This window comes from Passer domesticus, chromosome Z (genome assembly GCF_036417665.1).
Source record: "Passer domesticus isolate bPasDom1 chromosome Z, bPasDom1.hap1, whole genome shotgun sequence".
NCBI classification, from domain to species: domain Eukaryota; kingdom Metazoa; phylum Chordata; class Aves; order Passeriformes; family Passeridae; genus Passer; species Passer domesticus.
This window is the reverse complement of record NC_087512.1, coordinates 5736810-5753962: the sequence shown is the minus strand read 5'-3', so window position 1 is coordinate 5753962 and position 17153 is coordinate 5736810. Positions and strand designations below refer to the sequence as shown.

Here is a 17153-nt window from a genome sequence, read left to right as displayed (position 1 = left end):
AGTGTCGGAAGGAAGTGTCGGAAGGAAGTGTCGGAAGGAAGTGTCGGAAGGAAGTGTCGGAAGGAAGGAAGGAAGGAAGGAAGGAAGGAAGGAAGGAAGGAAGGAAGGAAGGAAGGAAGGAAGGAAGGAAGGAAGGAAGGAAGGAAGGAAGGAAGGAAGGAAGGAAGGAAGGAAGGAAGGAAGGAAGGAAGGAAGGAAGGAAGGAAGGAAGGAAGGAAGGAAGGAAGGAAGGAAGGAAGGAAGGAAGTGGCGGAAGGAAGTGGCGGAAGGAAGTGTCGGAAGGAAGTGTCGGAAGGAAGGAAGGAAGGAAGGAAGGAAGGAAGGAAGGAAGGAAGGAAGGAAGGAAGGAAGGAAGGAAGGAAGGAAGGAAGGAAGGAAGGAAGGAAGGAAGGAAGGAAGGAAGGAAGGAAGGAAGGAAGGAAGGAAGGAAGGAAGGAAGGAAGGAATTTTTTTATCTTTCAGGTAAAATTAACTTCAAGTAAAGGTTTCTTTCAGAAAGTGTCCTGGTACTTAATTTTTTTTTTTTTTTTAGATTTGTTTTCCTTTGTTTTGTTTTGTTTTGTTTCCCCAAATATTTTCTAATTTGGGAAGAGTTTTTAAAGTAAGGTAAGCAACAATCTGTCATGGTGAACCATTAAGGTGGCCAAAAAAAAAAAAAAAAGTTAATATTTAGCATTCATCACTTCCTGTCCATGGTCTTTTCCTGCTATGATTAGCAAGCAGATGCAATCGATAATCTAGATCTCCACATATTCCATAAAGGACTCGAGAAATTAAGGGGAATGACCATTCTATTTTCCTGATATGGAAAATTCCTGAAACCTTGTTGATATTTTCTTTTTTGGTGATACATTGTTCACGTCTGAGAACTGTAGACATATTTTAAGTGACCGTGTTCGCCTTGGTCTCTTTTAGAGGTTTTGTATGCTGTTGGCATAGAAAAAATTAAAGCAACTGCAAAGCATATAGTAGTGAAAGCTGTCTTTGTGAAGCGGGCATACTCATTTATATATTCAGTAAAAAATTCCAAGCCAATTCTGTACCTTCTTGGAAGCTGTGAATGTCTCTCTGATACTGAGGTTCACTATTACTCTGGAAACTATGGGTGAATCCAAACAGCGTCTTGCTCTTCATATGGAGTAAAAATTAACAGTTCGTGGCAACATTAGAAGAAAAAAAAAACTTTCACCATGTCCTTGTGAAGTCAAGTTTCTGTCATTTCCTGAATTCCCATATTTTGCATCACTCTACCCTTACCTTAAAAGATGCATGAAAGGTTTTCTTGTTTGCTGGTGATTTCACAGTGTTTAACACAATGAGAAAAAAAAAATAATAACTGTAAATATTATTTCATAATGTAACTTCTTCTGCAACTCAAACTGTCTAAATTCTTTACACCACTTTCTTTCAGCAAAATCTGGATAGGGTCTTTCAAGAAGCTGAGTGAAAAGAATCCTATCCTGCATATTGTGAATCTCTTCCTATAGTACAAGACTTTTAAAGACAAGCATCTGTGTCCTAATCTAAATCTTATTAATGCCAATTGAACTCTTGCTACTGAAGATTAGGACTGGTCTCTAGCAAATATTTTGTTATCCTAACTCTTTATCAAATCTTTCTCATATATTCAATGTGGAATGAAAGCAGGAAATTCTATGCAAAGGTAAATAGATTCAGACCAAAATTGTCACAAGAGGTTTTAATTTCTGTATATCTCCCTTTCCATTTGCATTCCCCTCAATGCTTAGATTAATGTTTTCATACAGTCATGCCTTACCCATCAAGCAAGTTTTACTTGCTCACTCCCGTAGATGTTTTTGTTGCTATTGCTGTATTCAAAGGAAGCATTTAATCCATCCAAGTTTGCCATCACTAGTGTCAAACGCCTCTGCTTAAGCTGCATGAATGCTCGGTCATGCCAAACTTGAAGCTTTCAGCCCTTTGCTGAAGCCAGCTGTGACCCATTACTAAAGGAGAAGCATTTTCTCCCCAGACTGCTGACTGCATGAAGCATATACATCCTTTTTAAGGCTTGTCATAGCAGCAACAGGGTTGTTTGTTTTTTGATTTTTTTTTCCTGTATTTTTTTAAAACCTTTTAATTTTTGTAGACAATTCTAAAAGCAGCTTCCTAGGGGCTGTCTGATCGCACAATCCTCTTAGTCTTTCTTACTCTGTAGGAGGTCCATCATATTTCCTGCTTTCAGTCAGTAGTTGGCTTTTCTCTCTCCCCTTTGTGTAATGACTGGAGTCAAAAGGCCAGCACCTTATCCACCTCCAGAGATGATGTCATGAATCAAACTTTAAAATGAGATATTTTTTTTTTGCTTTCACTTCACTTTCAGGTCACACTTTTCAAGCAAAATCTCCATTCAATTTGGCTCATTAGAAATATTTGAAATAATGATTTTTCATTTATTATCTTGGTCCAAAAACAATTCATTTATTTTCTGCAAATGGAAAAAAGAGTCCTTTCATTTCAGCTTAATTTCTGCATTCAGTTGTGACACAGTTCCCAGTTGTTATTTCTGCTTTCATGCAGCTTTCTACATCACAGCACCATGAAAGTCTTCATCTAGCATGAAATATGCAATGTTTCTGATTCTTAAAAACAAATCAGATAAATTTTTTCACTTAAAAACTTGCATACAGAAGGTTCAGGCAGTAGCTGTAGGACTCATACATTGCCATTAAATGATAGAGGGAGGACTAAATAGCACAACTCAACTCAGCATAAGAAAAGTGTTCTGGTTGTCCATATATTTTTCACTTGTGATATGTCATTGAGCCCTGAAAGAATACATTTTGAAAAGCTAATGTACACTAGATTGATGACATTTTTCACATTATTTTGCCTCTTACGTTATACAACTTTGGCTAAAGGTAAGGACAGTTTGTTTGCTTTTTTTTTTAATGTTGTCACTCATTAATCTGAAACCTTTTAGTGGATATTGAGAATTGAAACAACTTTATAAAATAAAAGCCTTTAGTGACAAGAAGAGGAAATGAGACTTTTTGTTGTTTGTGGAGGTAGAAAGGACAGGTAACATCTTTGAACATGTATCGATCTCAACACAACCATGAGATACCTGCCTGGTGGATCAGGGCAGGAAAAGCTGCAGTTCTACAAATGGATAAGCCTTTTTTCTTTTAGTTTCATACAAAAACTGAATTTTTAATATTAGAGTACAAGGTGTTGATAAGATCTTACACGGAATACTTTGAGCAATTCCTTGTATTTCCAGGTTTCATCAAGGGACTTAAGCAGGAACAGGTGCTAGAAGTGTACTCAGAGAGCTAGAGTGGAGCAGATGAACAAAGAACAATTTCCCAGTAGATGTTAAGACTGAAAGATTATTTAAGGTGGAAATAATTAAGAAAATTGAAAAAGTTAAGACTTGAATATGATTTAAAGGAGATAAAATTTTTTAACATTTTTACTTATCTAGTACTAGTAGTAGCAGCATAGAGCAGGAGCCTGCTTTGATTTTAATGGAAACCAATAAGAAATTGCCCCACACACAATTTCCAATATTATTTGTGTCTTGTGAGTTCCTGAGCATTTCTTGTGTCTGAGAGAAATCTGTGTCTTTAATTATTTTCATATCATTTATATGTTGTGAGTTCCAAGTCTCAGGACCCTTGTTGTTTGCCTAGAAAGGCCTAAAAATACTTCCTCCCTCATAGCTCACTCATTAATAATAACATGCTTTCTTTTATTTCTTGTTTTTCTCAAATAATAACATGCTTAATCTTGTATTGAAATAATATTAATTTAGTGTTTATATTAGAGATTGGAACAATGAGGTTTAATATGTCATGTATGCCAAGATGCTGAAGATGTTGATCATCTTTAAAGAATTAGAAATATTTTTGCTTGAGATAATTTCTATATATTGTTTAAATTCAGATATTGTGTTCAGAGATTACTTATCTTAGGATTTCTGTAACTTTCCTAAGGAGTCAGGAATTGTGAGCACGAGTCATGAATACTTTACTCTTTTTCCAGAGCCGGAAAAATGACCAAAAGTGTCACCTTCAGCCTGAAAAGAGCTATGGTTAATGTGCTCAAGATATTCCACATCACTTTAGAGAAACATCTGAATAATGAGGACCAGTGATTAATGTCAGAGTCTATGGGGAAATCCTCAGAGTACTTTCACTAAATCACAGAATCATGGAATGATTTGGTTTGACAGCGACCTTAAAGATCACCTTGTTCCAACTCCCTGCCATGGGCAGGGACACCTTCTGTTAAAGAGGTTACTCCAAACCCAAATCCAACCTGATCCTGAACACTTCTGGGGACACGACAGCATCAGCTTCTCTGGGCAACTTCTGCCAGGGCCTCACCACCCTCACAGGAAAGAATTTCTCCCTAATATCTAATCTAAAGCTACTTTTAGTTTAAATCCACTCCTCCTTGTCCTGTCAGTACATATCCTTAGTCTCCTCCATCTTTCTTGTAGTCATTCTTTACTATTCCCATCATGCTGTAATAACAGGAGTGTAAGCGAAGCTGAAATGACTGCTTCTAGCAATAAGTGAAGCTCCCCAGTGGTAAAATCTTTTGTCTCACCCAATCACATCTGCATGTCCTTGCCTGCAAACTGAAGCCACATTCCTTTGGAAGAAAGTCATTGCTATCACAATCCTGGTGCATGAAGGGGATCCAAAGCTTCCATCCAGTCTGTACCTTTAGGGTGCTTGGTCTCTCTTTTCCAGACCAATGAGCCAGAGAAGTAGAGAAGTATTTGAAAAATAAGAATAATATTAGTAAAGTTGCTGAAGTCATCTTCAGAGGGAAAGCAAGATGTGCTACTAAAATCCCTGACTATCTGCTGAAGTAAATATTCATGGTATGACCACTGGCATATCAGTCTCTGCCCTTGGCCCTGCCCTGGGCTTTCTGACCACTAATGGAACATTTTACATAGGTCAAAACATTGCCTTTGCTCTGGGATATTTTATGGTCCTCTCTGTCATAAGCAGAAAAAGAATTCTCCTTCTCTAGCATATTTAGCATTGTGTATCACTAACATTTTTATTATGGATGTTAATGAATACTTATGATTTCTTAAAAAAATTCAAGCACTGAACACAAGGAATAGGTTAAATAACTTAAGTACATACAAATAATAACTTGAAATTTTCTAAAGGTTATTTTCAAGTATATTGCTCATTCACAGTCCTTATCTCTGAGTATAATTTTAGTTAAAGATATTAAATATTTTCCTGTCCTCCTTTTTCCCTCATTTGACTTTCCAAGTTCCATATTATTTTCTAACATAATTTTATATGTTCCCAACATTTTCTGTAGAAGCATCTGTGTAACTCACTATTGTGCTTTTTCCAACTTATCTTTATTACAGGTACAGAATGTGTCTAATCTATTAAAAAACACACTGTTGTTGGTTTACTGAGGACACCACTCATGTTTATAAATATGATGGATCAAAAAAAGTTATCAGAAACATGGTTCAGAAATCACCAGAAAATAGTATTGTGGTGATTAAAATCACTGTTTTTTTCCTGTGTTGTTTTAACAGTGTAGTATAATTAGGTTTGGTAAGATTTAGGTGGCCCTGGCTGTGTGGTTTTTTCAGAGGTTTGTATCCTTTGAATGAATTTCCCTTCTGTGAAATTTGATTGAAATCACTCCTTGTTTAATTGTGGTGTGGTCAGAACTCACTGCAGCTGTCACAAAATATACACCCCACCCACACATCAAACAAGTGTGGGGTTTCACTGTTCTGCTTATTCTTCATGGACTATTTCTAAGCTGAAGGCATTCAGAAGAAAAAAACAACAAATAAAAAGAAGTTTAAAGAGAAATGCGTTTACCTTTTTGTCATCAAACAGACTCTGAGAACTAATCAAAATTTTGTGTGTATTACCTCTAAGGGACTTTTGCTTTTTGTATCAAAGGGAACTCTTAAATTTAACTGTTGGGGATTAACCATCAATTAAAGTTTTCTTTAAACTCTCTATATTTATCCACAATTATGAAATGTGGACATAGGAGCAGAAAGATATGAGACAAAAGAGAAACTGAAGAGATGGATATTTCAAAGCTTTGCTGGCTGTGCTCTGAAGAGACTTAAGGCATGTTTATTCATTCAGAAATGCTTTAATTTTTATGCCATCTCTTCTGTTTCTGCAAGACTTGTCTTGGAGAGAGAACAAGAAATATATTGCTGCTTAAGGGTTTGACATGGCTGTTGTGCTGATTGTCTTATATTCGTCTCCAATTTCACATATTTCTGGTGGTTGTTTTTTTGTTTGTTTGTTTTTTGTTGGTTGGTTTTTTGAGGGAGTTTTTGTTTTGGTTTTGGTTTGGTTTGGTTTTTTGTGGATTTTGTTTGCTGTTCTTGTTTGATTGTTTGCTCGTGTTTGTTTTTGTTGGTGGTTTTTTGGTTTATTTTTTTGGTTATAATTTTGATAATTCATGTATGCACATCAGATAAAACCAGATCCAATACTGGCCAGGTAGATCCCAATCTCTGCAATGGTTCAAATTAACCTCAGTGTGCAGCTGTGAAGATACTGCTAAATGAGTGTAGGACAGCTGAGGTGGGAGTCCCTAGTTTCTATGCATTTTTAGTTGGTCTGTAGTAGAATTAAAGTAAACTCTTGCTTATGTTGCCTCTATCTTTTATTTATCAGTCACTGTTGTCCTTGCCTCAGCTTTAGCCATCCACATGCCAGCTGTCTAGTTAAAACTTATTATTTGTGCCCCATTTAAAGTCAAAACAGAAAGATGAGCTCTCCCAAAAGATGTCTCACTCCATAAATCTTAGACATCTAATGTAGCATTTAGCTTTCTCCATTCACCAGAGACAGAGCTAAAGCAAGTGTCTTAAAACTGTCTAGTTCCACACATATAATATGAACTAAAATTAATGTTAAACATAGTTATTTTAATAACTCTAATAAAATTATGAGTTGCACAGAAATACTTTCACTGACTTCTGTGTGTTTGGGGTTTAGACCCTATGGATTCCTTATGCTTTTCTGTATTATTTTTACTTTCCTCAAATAGTTTGTGAAATGTTTTTAAGTATTTGACCCCTTAACAAACATATTCTGAAGTCCTGTTTTCACAAACCTTTTAAACATTAACAAGAAAATGTTTAATTTTTATCAAATTTTTCTGTATCGTACTAAAAAGCTTTCTAAGCTTAACTTGGATAGTGATGTTTTATCACATACAGAGTACTTTCTGCAGATATATGGAGAAAAGTGAGAATAAATGCTTTGATACAAGCTTATTTTCTGTTCAATTTTATGCCTTTTTTTTCCTGAATAACCCGTACCGAAAATTAGGAAATTATGTCTTATTCTTTTTACAATATCCACAGTTGATAGGTACTAACAAAATTCAAGTGACTTACTAGGAAAAAAGACAATTGACAATTTTTTTTCAGAAAAATGAAGGTTTATTTCATCATTTAGACCTTCCTTGGAATTAAACATAGATTTAAATGATAGAAGTGTTATGATGATTCAAAATACCTGAGTAATTCTGAGCATTTGCTGACATGGCTTTACCTTGCAATTCCTGAGAAAGAACCACATATCAGCTGACTAGGGGCAGGTTTCATTTCTTCCCTGACTGTTGGGCTCTTCCTTACAGAAAACTAATCCTACGTAAAGAACCAGGTACAACAGAAGCAGAGGGCATATCAAGACCTGAACTGAAATGAAAAAGAAACAAACAAAATGAAGGATTGGGATGAAGGGATGCAAATTATGGCTATATTTTATTCTAATTTAACAGTAAAATATTACTTTATTTTTGTGTCTGAGTTTGGGAATATTTTGTGTGATGCAGTTTACTATCTGAAACTGGAGTACATATTGGGAATTTGTAGCAGCACAGTACCCTGATACACTGGGACATGTTGTGTGAAACAAATAACTCAATAGCTGAAGAGTAGCCTTGAAAATAATCAAGAGTTCGTTACAAACACATATCATCTCTCACATCCCTGGAATTCTGTGAGATGGAAACTTGTTAACAAGTCTTATATATAACAAGTTCTTATAGTGAACTGGCTTATGACTTCAACTTGAGCATTACTTTTTCTCCTCCTTAGACTGAGCTAGTGAACACCTCAATGCAGATGGAAAATAGAAATTTTCTTTTGCTTTTTCATGATATATATCTCATGAAATATATATGTAGTCTCTCATTCTATAGCTTTGAAAGAGAAGGGACAGGTCGTCAATGTGTTTCTATTTGGTTTTACAGCCAAGGTAGAATGGCTCTTTGATGGAGCATGACTCAGAAAAGCAGAGCTATTGTCTCCAAATGAGTCCATATGACTGTCCATGGCCATTTTTTCATCAGCAGATACCAAAACTTAAAGCTTAACTAAAATCCAGACATGAAAAACATGAAAGAGCAGAACAAACCAGCAAAATACACTATGATTTTCTAGTTTCTGTAGTAATTTGAAATTTAATTTGTTTCAGGGCATTGGTACAATCCACCATAAAGAGGGAGCAGCTGCAAAGTACTTTCAAAATTACAAAAAATGTTCTTGAAGGTTTCATTGTATTGAGAACAGGAATGTTACTTGTCTGCATTGGAAAAGCAACACTAGTAATAATAATGTGCTTAATTTAAAACTTAGCTACAGAAATGCTAGTGAAGTTCTAACTGTTCCAGAGCTATGAACAAGTGAAATTGGAGGGAGATAAATTGAAAAGGGACACCTTTTGGCAATGCACATAATATCATTCATTTCCTTAGTTCTCCCTTGTTTTTCAGACTTGCAAAGACCCAATTAAACCTTCTGCTCAGGTGGTTTGCCCAAGGCAGGTGTGGTAGCTGGGAACTAGGTTATGACAATCTCATATCAGAAGATGCTTTAAGCACAAGTTCACTGTATAATCAAAGGGAGTTGGCTTACCCGATACAAGGTAGCTTGTATCTCCAAATCCTGGCTCAGAAGTTTTACTTATGTTTTTTTCACTAAATATAATTCCAGTGGGGGAAGGATAAAGTCCTGATTTCCTTTACTGGGATACAACTACGTTTCTGATCCATGACTGTATTGCTAAGTGAAATATTGATTTATGAAATCTGGGCTGACCCCTGCTTCTTTTTAAGCTACTCTTCAGTACAGGATAAAAAGGTGGAAAGCAGAGATATGCTGCAAAGTGGCAAGGCTTGGTTGCAAACGTGCTATAGTAGATCTGTTATAAAATCTCAAAAAAATCCCACTGATTTTACCATTAAAGTGAAAGGGCTGCATGGTCAGAACTCAGTGCTTTGTGAAAGTACTTCTCACACAACCATGAAAAATTATATTGTGCTTTTTATTAATCAGCCAGTTGCCATAAAGAAAAGACAGCAAACTCTTGGAAATGTTTGCTGTTTAGGCCATTTTGCTTTCCAAATATGTGGCAGTGTAGTGTTTTTGGCTGGGGTAGAGTTAATTTTCTTCATGATATCTGTCATGGGTCTGTGTTTTGGATTTCTGATGAAGACACTGATGATAATAAAGAGACATTTTTCTTATCGGAGCAGGGCTTGCACAGGGTCAAGACCTTTTCTGCCTTTTACTTCCCCAAACCAGCCAGGGGGTGCACAAGGTGTTGGGAGAGGGCACAGCTGGGATAGCTGACCACACTGACCACAGGGATATCCCATAACACAGAGAACCATGCTCAGCATGCAAAGCTGGGGGAAGCAGGAGGAACAATGGGGGCATTTGGAGTGGTGGTGTTTGTACTCCCAAGCCGCTTTTACCTGTGATGGAGCCCTGCTTTTTCAGGAATGGCCCTGAGCTCCTGTCTTCCCATTGGAAGTGGGAAGGAATTCCTTGTTTTCTTTTGTTCTATGCCTGGCTTTTGCTTTACATGTTTTGGGTATTTTAATTTCTTTTTTTTTTTTTTCTTTACCTCTTAAACCTGATAGACAAGCCTTCATCCCAAATTTTCTCACTTTTAGTCTTCCTGTTCTCTCCCTGATCCCAATAGGGGGAAAATGAGCAAATGGCTCTGTGGGACTGAATTGCTGGCTGGTGTTAAACCCTGATAGGCAGATATGGTTAATCCATGGTGTTTTCCATACTGTTTTATGTTTTTCAGGCTTAGATAATGTATCTAGCCAATGCTACTTCACACAAACCAAAAAGGATTGTATAAATCTCAGGAGTGGGTGCTAACTCTCTTTCCTTTCTAACTCTTCTATCAAGGGTGATAGCTAGCACTAAAAAACCTTGATAAGGGATATAAGTAACATTTAGATGAAGTCTTGGATGCAAAGGTTAGTCTCAGAGTGACTTAGGCTCCTAAATTGACACTTAGACTGGATTTAGATACCACAAGTCCAATCCTGAGGACTGGAAAACCTCTAGTCCAGATTCATTCAGCCTTTAGTTCCTCATTTTGTATCAAAAACCTCCTGATTGCATCTGAGAAGCTTTTGAAACTATTTAGCTGTACCTCTGTCTTAATAGAGACATTTTAGCACAGCTCACAACCAGTTGTTTGGATGAAACTGCTATCAGATAAGAGAGCATGCCTGGAAATCGGACAAAATTATGATCATTTTTGTCCAAAGATAGATTTTTTTCTACTTTATTTAAAATGCAATTGTCTGAAACTGTGGGGAACTCAGATTTATTTTCAAGCCTAAAACTGGTAGATTTGCCAAAATGTGTGAAAGAAACAGGAAAGATGAGTGCTGAGGAGATGGGTATTTTTTGTCCTCCTCTTGAAGTTGTGTTACTTTTCGGTAAATTTCTGATTCTTAGGCCACTGAAAGAGAAGAAATATCTTCTTTATATATATATATATATATATATATATATATATATGTGTGTGTGTGTGTGTATGTGTGTATATATAATGTGTACGTAGATATATATTTTCTAGGAGTCTTTTTTTTTTTTCCTTTTGCCAATAAACTCAGGAGGAGGGAAGGAGCTGCGGTTTATAGAACATATGAAGACACACAATTAAAAAAGAACACATACGGATTAATATAGAAATAAATTATTAAAAAAATTAAACATTAGAAAAAAATAATATTAGCCTCATATTTTTGGCCTCTGAAATGCAATGAAGCTTCAGGACAGAGCTTGTATTGCCTCCAAGTTTAAGGACGTGAGAAAGCCAACACATCAAGTGACTCCTGGATGTTGCATACTTATCCAGTGCATATTTAGAACTTGAAAGTCTCTCACTACCCACCCTATAGATGCCATTACTGATGTTTCCCTTTCGGGGTTTGATCAGCAGCAAGGCTGAAGGAATATCCTTCCCACAGGCATAGATTTGAAGTTTACACACCCTCCCCCCAATCTCTTGTTCCACAAATATTTATATTCACTTTTCCCTGAATACCAGTGTGGTCTTTCGTACACATTCTGACATACCTAACATAATACAGATACAGAGGTGGTGACACATAAAGCCATGAGCCCTGTGGCCACTGGTTCATTTCCAAGTTAACAAAATCTTTCTTGTACAGTTGTCTCTCTGGATATTGGCTCTTAGACCTATGGACACCTAGACCCTCAGTCTCTGTCACTTAGGTCTTGTTGTATTCACACAGAGAAAAAGAAATAACACAAGAGCAAAAAAAGCAAGAAAAGTATTTGTTAAGAAGGTAGGGCAGACTGCTATGATCAGGCACAGGGTTCCATCAGGCAAGAACAGAGTTTGACAGCTTTCTGGAATGTAGTTGAATGTTTTCTGTTTTCCTGTTTCTCCTCCCACCCCTCCTCTTCCTCCATGTTTGGCTCTTCACCAAATGATCACATGGCAATTTTTCCACACTTCCATAATCTCCTTATGATGTCTCACAGAAGTCATGTCAGGAGTCTCTTTTCAGGCTGACCCTCTCTGAGCTATGCCTGAGTAGTTTCGTTAGTAGACATCAGCCAGCGGCTGAAGGGCTCAGGTCTTCATTACTGTCAACAGTGTTATATTTTCATTACCTCAACGTGTCTGTGTACTTATCAATTAACTTGTTAAATGTTATTTCTTACATACTGAGTAGCACTGAACTAATTAACAAATCAGGAACTCTCATACACTGCTTATCTTTTCATATACAACAAATAGAAAAAGGGAAACTTCACAGAAAAGGACTAACAGTGGCTCTCCATGACAATAATCATGGTTAGAACAAAAGCAGAACATAATTTAGAAGCATTAACAGGTGTGAAACCTGACACTTCCTTTCCCCATTCTGGACTGCAGAACACCAAAATCCATCCTCATGGGGGTCTAAAGAGCAGACTTTTCCTTTCTGACACCAAGGTATTCATGCTTTCAGAAAGATGGTACTAAAATCCAGAAGGACTAGGGTTTCCTGAGTGGATGTAAATTGGATGCAACTTTTCTACAGTGAAGGCATCAAATTTCCCATTTCAATTAGGGTGAAAGACCAAGCACTTTGGGAGTGTGCTTCTTCTGTTTCTACACTAGCTCTTTAAAATATCTCACATAGATTTCTCTTTAGTCAACAGTATGATATCACCAGGCATGATTAATTTAGTATATTTGTACATCTGTCAAAGCACAGTACTCAGGAAATCTTTCTCTGGGGGTAACAGTTCTCTTATACTATAAAGAAGAAAGGAAAACTACTTTGGGTATAAAAAAATCATGGTATGGTTATTGAGTAGAAGGTACAAGAGTTCTCATGCTGGATACCTATAACATTTCTTTCCAAAAATTGTTTTGGTTTAACATTTAGAAGAAGGACTTACCCTGTAAGTTTATTTCATTTCAAATCAGTGAGAGATAATTAAATTGCCCACAGAGACACTGTAGTTGGAAGTTTAGCTGTCTCAAGGAGTGTGTTTATTATCCAGGTATTTGTGTATCTACTGAACTTCAGGAATTCAGGAATATTTTCTTTATATGTAGATGTTTTGCTTTTGCTGGCAGTATGTGCGCAGGCTGTAATACGAACTTCCTTTCCTGCCCAGGTGAGAAAAAAATGTAGGTAAAATAAAACAATGAAATATTAACTGGTTTCTTGAAGACTATGAACTCAGGCATTAAAATATTCAGTAACTTGCTTACAGTCACATGCATCTTATTTGCTACAATTCTATTGAATTTACCTCTTCATCAACTTAATTTTAATCTCCAGATTGTATTTCCTCCACTGACGTTTTTAATAGAGATTTTATTTTGCAATATTATAGTCTCATAATTATGTTTCAGTACACATTACCCGGTATATTATGTAAAACACAGCACTTTGAAAAAATGGACCATCACTATCAGACTACATATTTAGAAGAGATATTAAAATTACCACATTTCTTGAGATACTTGTTAAAATTAGATTTCTCAATAGTAAATAAGAAATTGGATTATTCAAGAATAATTGGTTCAACAAACATTCTGTGCTATTCTTTTTCCAGTTCTTCCTCATAGGCATGAATACAAAACCAAAAGTCTTCTATTGATTTACTCATCAGTCTTAAAAGGGAGAATCATCTTTTCTAATGGATCAAGAAATTCACCCATCAGCAAGGCATAATCTTCAGTGGCCTTGGGTGAAGCATATTCTAATGGAACTACTGCTCCAAGCAGAGGTATTACAGGTAACTTCTAATGTTTTGCTTTAACTATTGCATGTCTTTGCCAAGAAATCTCACAGATTAGTCAAAGCTGGTGTGTTAGTCATGTGTAGGAACATACCATAAACTCTTTTTAATTTTGTGCATTTTTCATATTAATGGGTATTTCATAGATATTGTGATAGTTTTTGGGTTTGATTTTTGCCCACATATTTTTTTTAATCTGCACAGCATTAGAGCATTCAAGGCAGAATGAGTAAAAATACAGTTGAGTAAAATTGTGTGACATATATTAGCTGGATGAAAAGGTTTCCTAATATCTTAACTGCAACCTCAGTACTCAACTAGCTACTTATTTTGTTGAGACTTAGGTCAAAGATCAATTACCTTTGTAATTAGGTTATATATCACAAAAACGGTGATCCTGTGAGAGTCCAAGACCAACATGAATCATAAGGAATATTCTTTGAAAAAAATAATTTAAAAAGCTTTATTTCTTATTTCCTCTACAGGAAAAATATTGTGAGCTCAGTAATATCGGTCATCTGTAAACACAGATCACTAAGCAATGTTTCTTTCCTAATAGTTTGGTCATTTGCACCTTTAATTAATTTCAAAGTTTTGATGCCAGCGTTATTTTTTACAATAATCTGGAAATTCATTGTCTTCTTGTTCAACAGAGTAATTTTTACTTGTAATTAGCAAAGTGTGCATTAGATAGACTTGCAAGAGTTTGTGAGAATTTGAGCTTAAAGGGATTTCCATACAAAAGCCTGTGTAACATAAAGATGGCCTTGGTGTTTTCTAAAGATGGCATTGTGATTTCTACTGCCAATTTCACTTCTGAGCTGCTATATGGCCTTGGGCGCGTCATTTCATATTCCCATGCCCTTGGCCACCCTCCAGTCCTTTACCTTTCCCCACTATTTGGGCTATAAACTCTCTGATGCAAGGATTTTCATCTTGCAGATTGGTGTATGGTGCCTAACAGCTAAAGTGCTGTTAGTTCTTGATGCACTGCAGTAATATTAAATAATTTCATCTAAGCATGTGGAGTAATTAATTGTGAAGCTGGACGAACAATTCTAATTACATAATGAATAACACAGTCTCAGTAATTTTACAACATTGTCCTAATAATCGCTATTTCCTGTACCACATTTGCCACAGTGGAAATTAGTAGCTGATGGAAATTCATGGTAGAGAAACAGAGATGAAGAGCCAAATTTAAAACTTTTTACTTTCAGTGCTTTCTTGTATGCTTACTTCCTCGTCTCCAAGTTCCTCATCTAAGTCTGGGATAATTCTGTACTGTCTTTTGACATTATGTGTTTGAAATTATCTCTGTCAGTTCTTCCAGGCAGCATCATTCTCTGTGAATTTAAAAAATTCCTGAGGAAAACTCTGTAATCATGAAGTCAGAAGGATGGAGTTGGTAAATGTTCTCATGCAAAGTTTCCTGATACCAAGATTTGTCTACACAGTAATCGTAATGTCTGCTAAAGCAACCTGTTCTAGATGATCCTATTTGAGTAGACAAGCTGGACTCTATAATCTCAAGAGATCCCTTCTGAGATAAATGATCTTGTAATTTATATTCAGAGGCTTTTATACATACCTATTAAGACCTGATAAATAATATTTATAATATGGGATGTTCACCTATTTTCAAAACATGATACCAGTGTAAATTTTCCTTGACTTCATTCTTTCCTATTGAACTACCCTTCAGAGAAAATTGTTTCAGTCACTAAGTTGGTAAGATTCAGTCTTCTGTAAGGTGTAATATCCTTGAGAGCTATGTAACCTTTCTGGGACTAATTTTCAGACTAGTTTTCTTCTTCCTTTCAAAAATCACTTGCTAGGCACTTTTGCAGTTATTGTATGGCTAGAATATACATTTTGCATTTCTTTCTGACCTTCCCATTTCCATCTTTCATTTCCAATTTCCTCTCCCACCTTTCCTGCAGCAACTGTGGAGGAAGAAAGGAGATATGGTTTGTGGCCAGTTCATCAAACCTTGTCTCTGCCACTCCTTCCTCTGAAGTAAAATAATTACTCCCACTCTTCCCCTGCTCCAGTGTGGGCTCTTATGGGGCCACAGGTCATGCCAGGATCCTCCTGCTCCAGCACAGGTTTCCCATGGGGTCACAGCCTCCTGTGGGCATCCCCCTGCTCCAGCCTGGGCTCCCCAAGGGGCTGCAGGTGGATCTCTGCTCCCCCTGCCCTCCCTGGGCTGCAGGGGCACAGCTGCCTCAGCCTGGGCTGCTGCAGGGGCTGCAGGGGAACCTGAGCTCCAGAGCCTGGAGCAGCTCCTGCCCCTCCTGCACTGCCCTGCCTGGCTGCAGGGCTCTTGCACAGTTTCATGCTTCTCTCCCATTTTGCTCTCCCATGTTGTTCTCTCCTGTTCTCATGCCAGGGGTGCTGCTAACACTGTTGATAGGCTCAGCCTTGGCCAGTGGTGGGTCCATCTTGGCTTGACCAGACATTCACAAACTTCTGGCAGCTTCTCAGAGAAGCCACCTCTGCAATCCCTCACTACCAAAACCTTGCTGCGCAAACCCAATAATACTGGATTAGGAACTTTTCAGGACATGCTGTAGAACTGTTAGAAAGCTCCTCAGAGCAAACTAAACAGCATTGAGTAGCATTTATCCATGTCACATATAGTACCAAAAGTGGTATATTCCTTAACTAATAACTATAGCAAAATAATCTATCTAAGTTAGGTTTTCTTTGTAATGGGTGGAGATAAGCAATTTTTTTTTAGCATGTGACTCTTAAGCTTATTTGATTTATATTAGTGTGAGACAATTGAACTGCACCTAGTCCCATGAACCCAAATCTCACTTTGTTCTGACAGGTCATTCTGTTATTGCTTGTCTCTCAGCACCTTATTGTCCTATCCCTACATAATATCAAAAGGAAGCATACCTGGGGTTCTTTTAAGGCCATACATACCCAAGGCTGTGTGAGTGACAAGGCAAAGTACCAGCTTTCCTCTGATAAGCACCACAGGTTTTTTTGTCAGGGGAGGGAGGAGTCAGGAGGATTAGGGAAAGTAAACTGAATTGTTTTGCTCATAAATACCTATGGGTTTGTCTGGTGTGCTACAAGAGAGATTGCCTCTGGGCTGTTTTATGTGCCAGCTGTTTGGGGAATTGTGTTTTGTTGCTGTTGCTTTTTATCCCTTTCCTCCCCTGTTTATAAATTATTGTAGCTTGTATGATCCAGCTTTGGGGTGTGTGTGTCATAGTATTATTTATTTATTTGTTTGCTTGTTTGGATTCTTCTCTTTACCTTGTTCAGCCCTTTAGAATGAGCAGTGGGTGTAATGGCAATCATTGTGTACAGAAAATAATCCTGGCTACCCCAGAGAGGGTTGAGGGGCTTAGTGAAATCATTAGGATATAGCCCTTAAATATTTTTATACAATAGCTGTTCAGAGGAAGAAGCCACTCTGTCTAAAACAGGAATTTATCAGAACAAAGGAAAAAATTCAAATAGCTATTAATGATTACAATTACAAATAAGGAAGAGGGAAAGATTCTTTAACTACCATGTCTCAGCAATTAGTAAACTTATCTTTTTCTCT

General features: G+C 37.0%; 1 long non-coding RNA gene across 2 annotated transcripts in view; it reads left to right on the top strand.

Moving 5' to 3' along the window:
- The first annotated feature begins 11 nt into the window (after positions 1–11).
- Positions 12–17153, top strand: part of LOC135291011 (uncharacterized) — a 28629-nt gene continuing 11487 nt past the window's right edge. For both annotated transcript variants that reach the window (XR_010353879.1, XR_010353880.1), the window contains exons 1-2: positions 12–462; positions 13400–13582. This is a non-coding gene — a long non-coding RNA (uncharacterized LOC135291011). The remainder of the gene's footprint in view (positions 463–13399; positions 13583–17153) is intronic.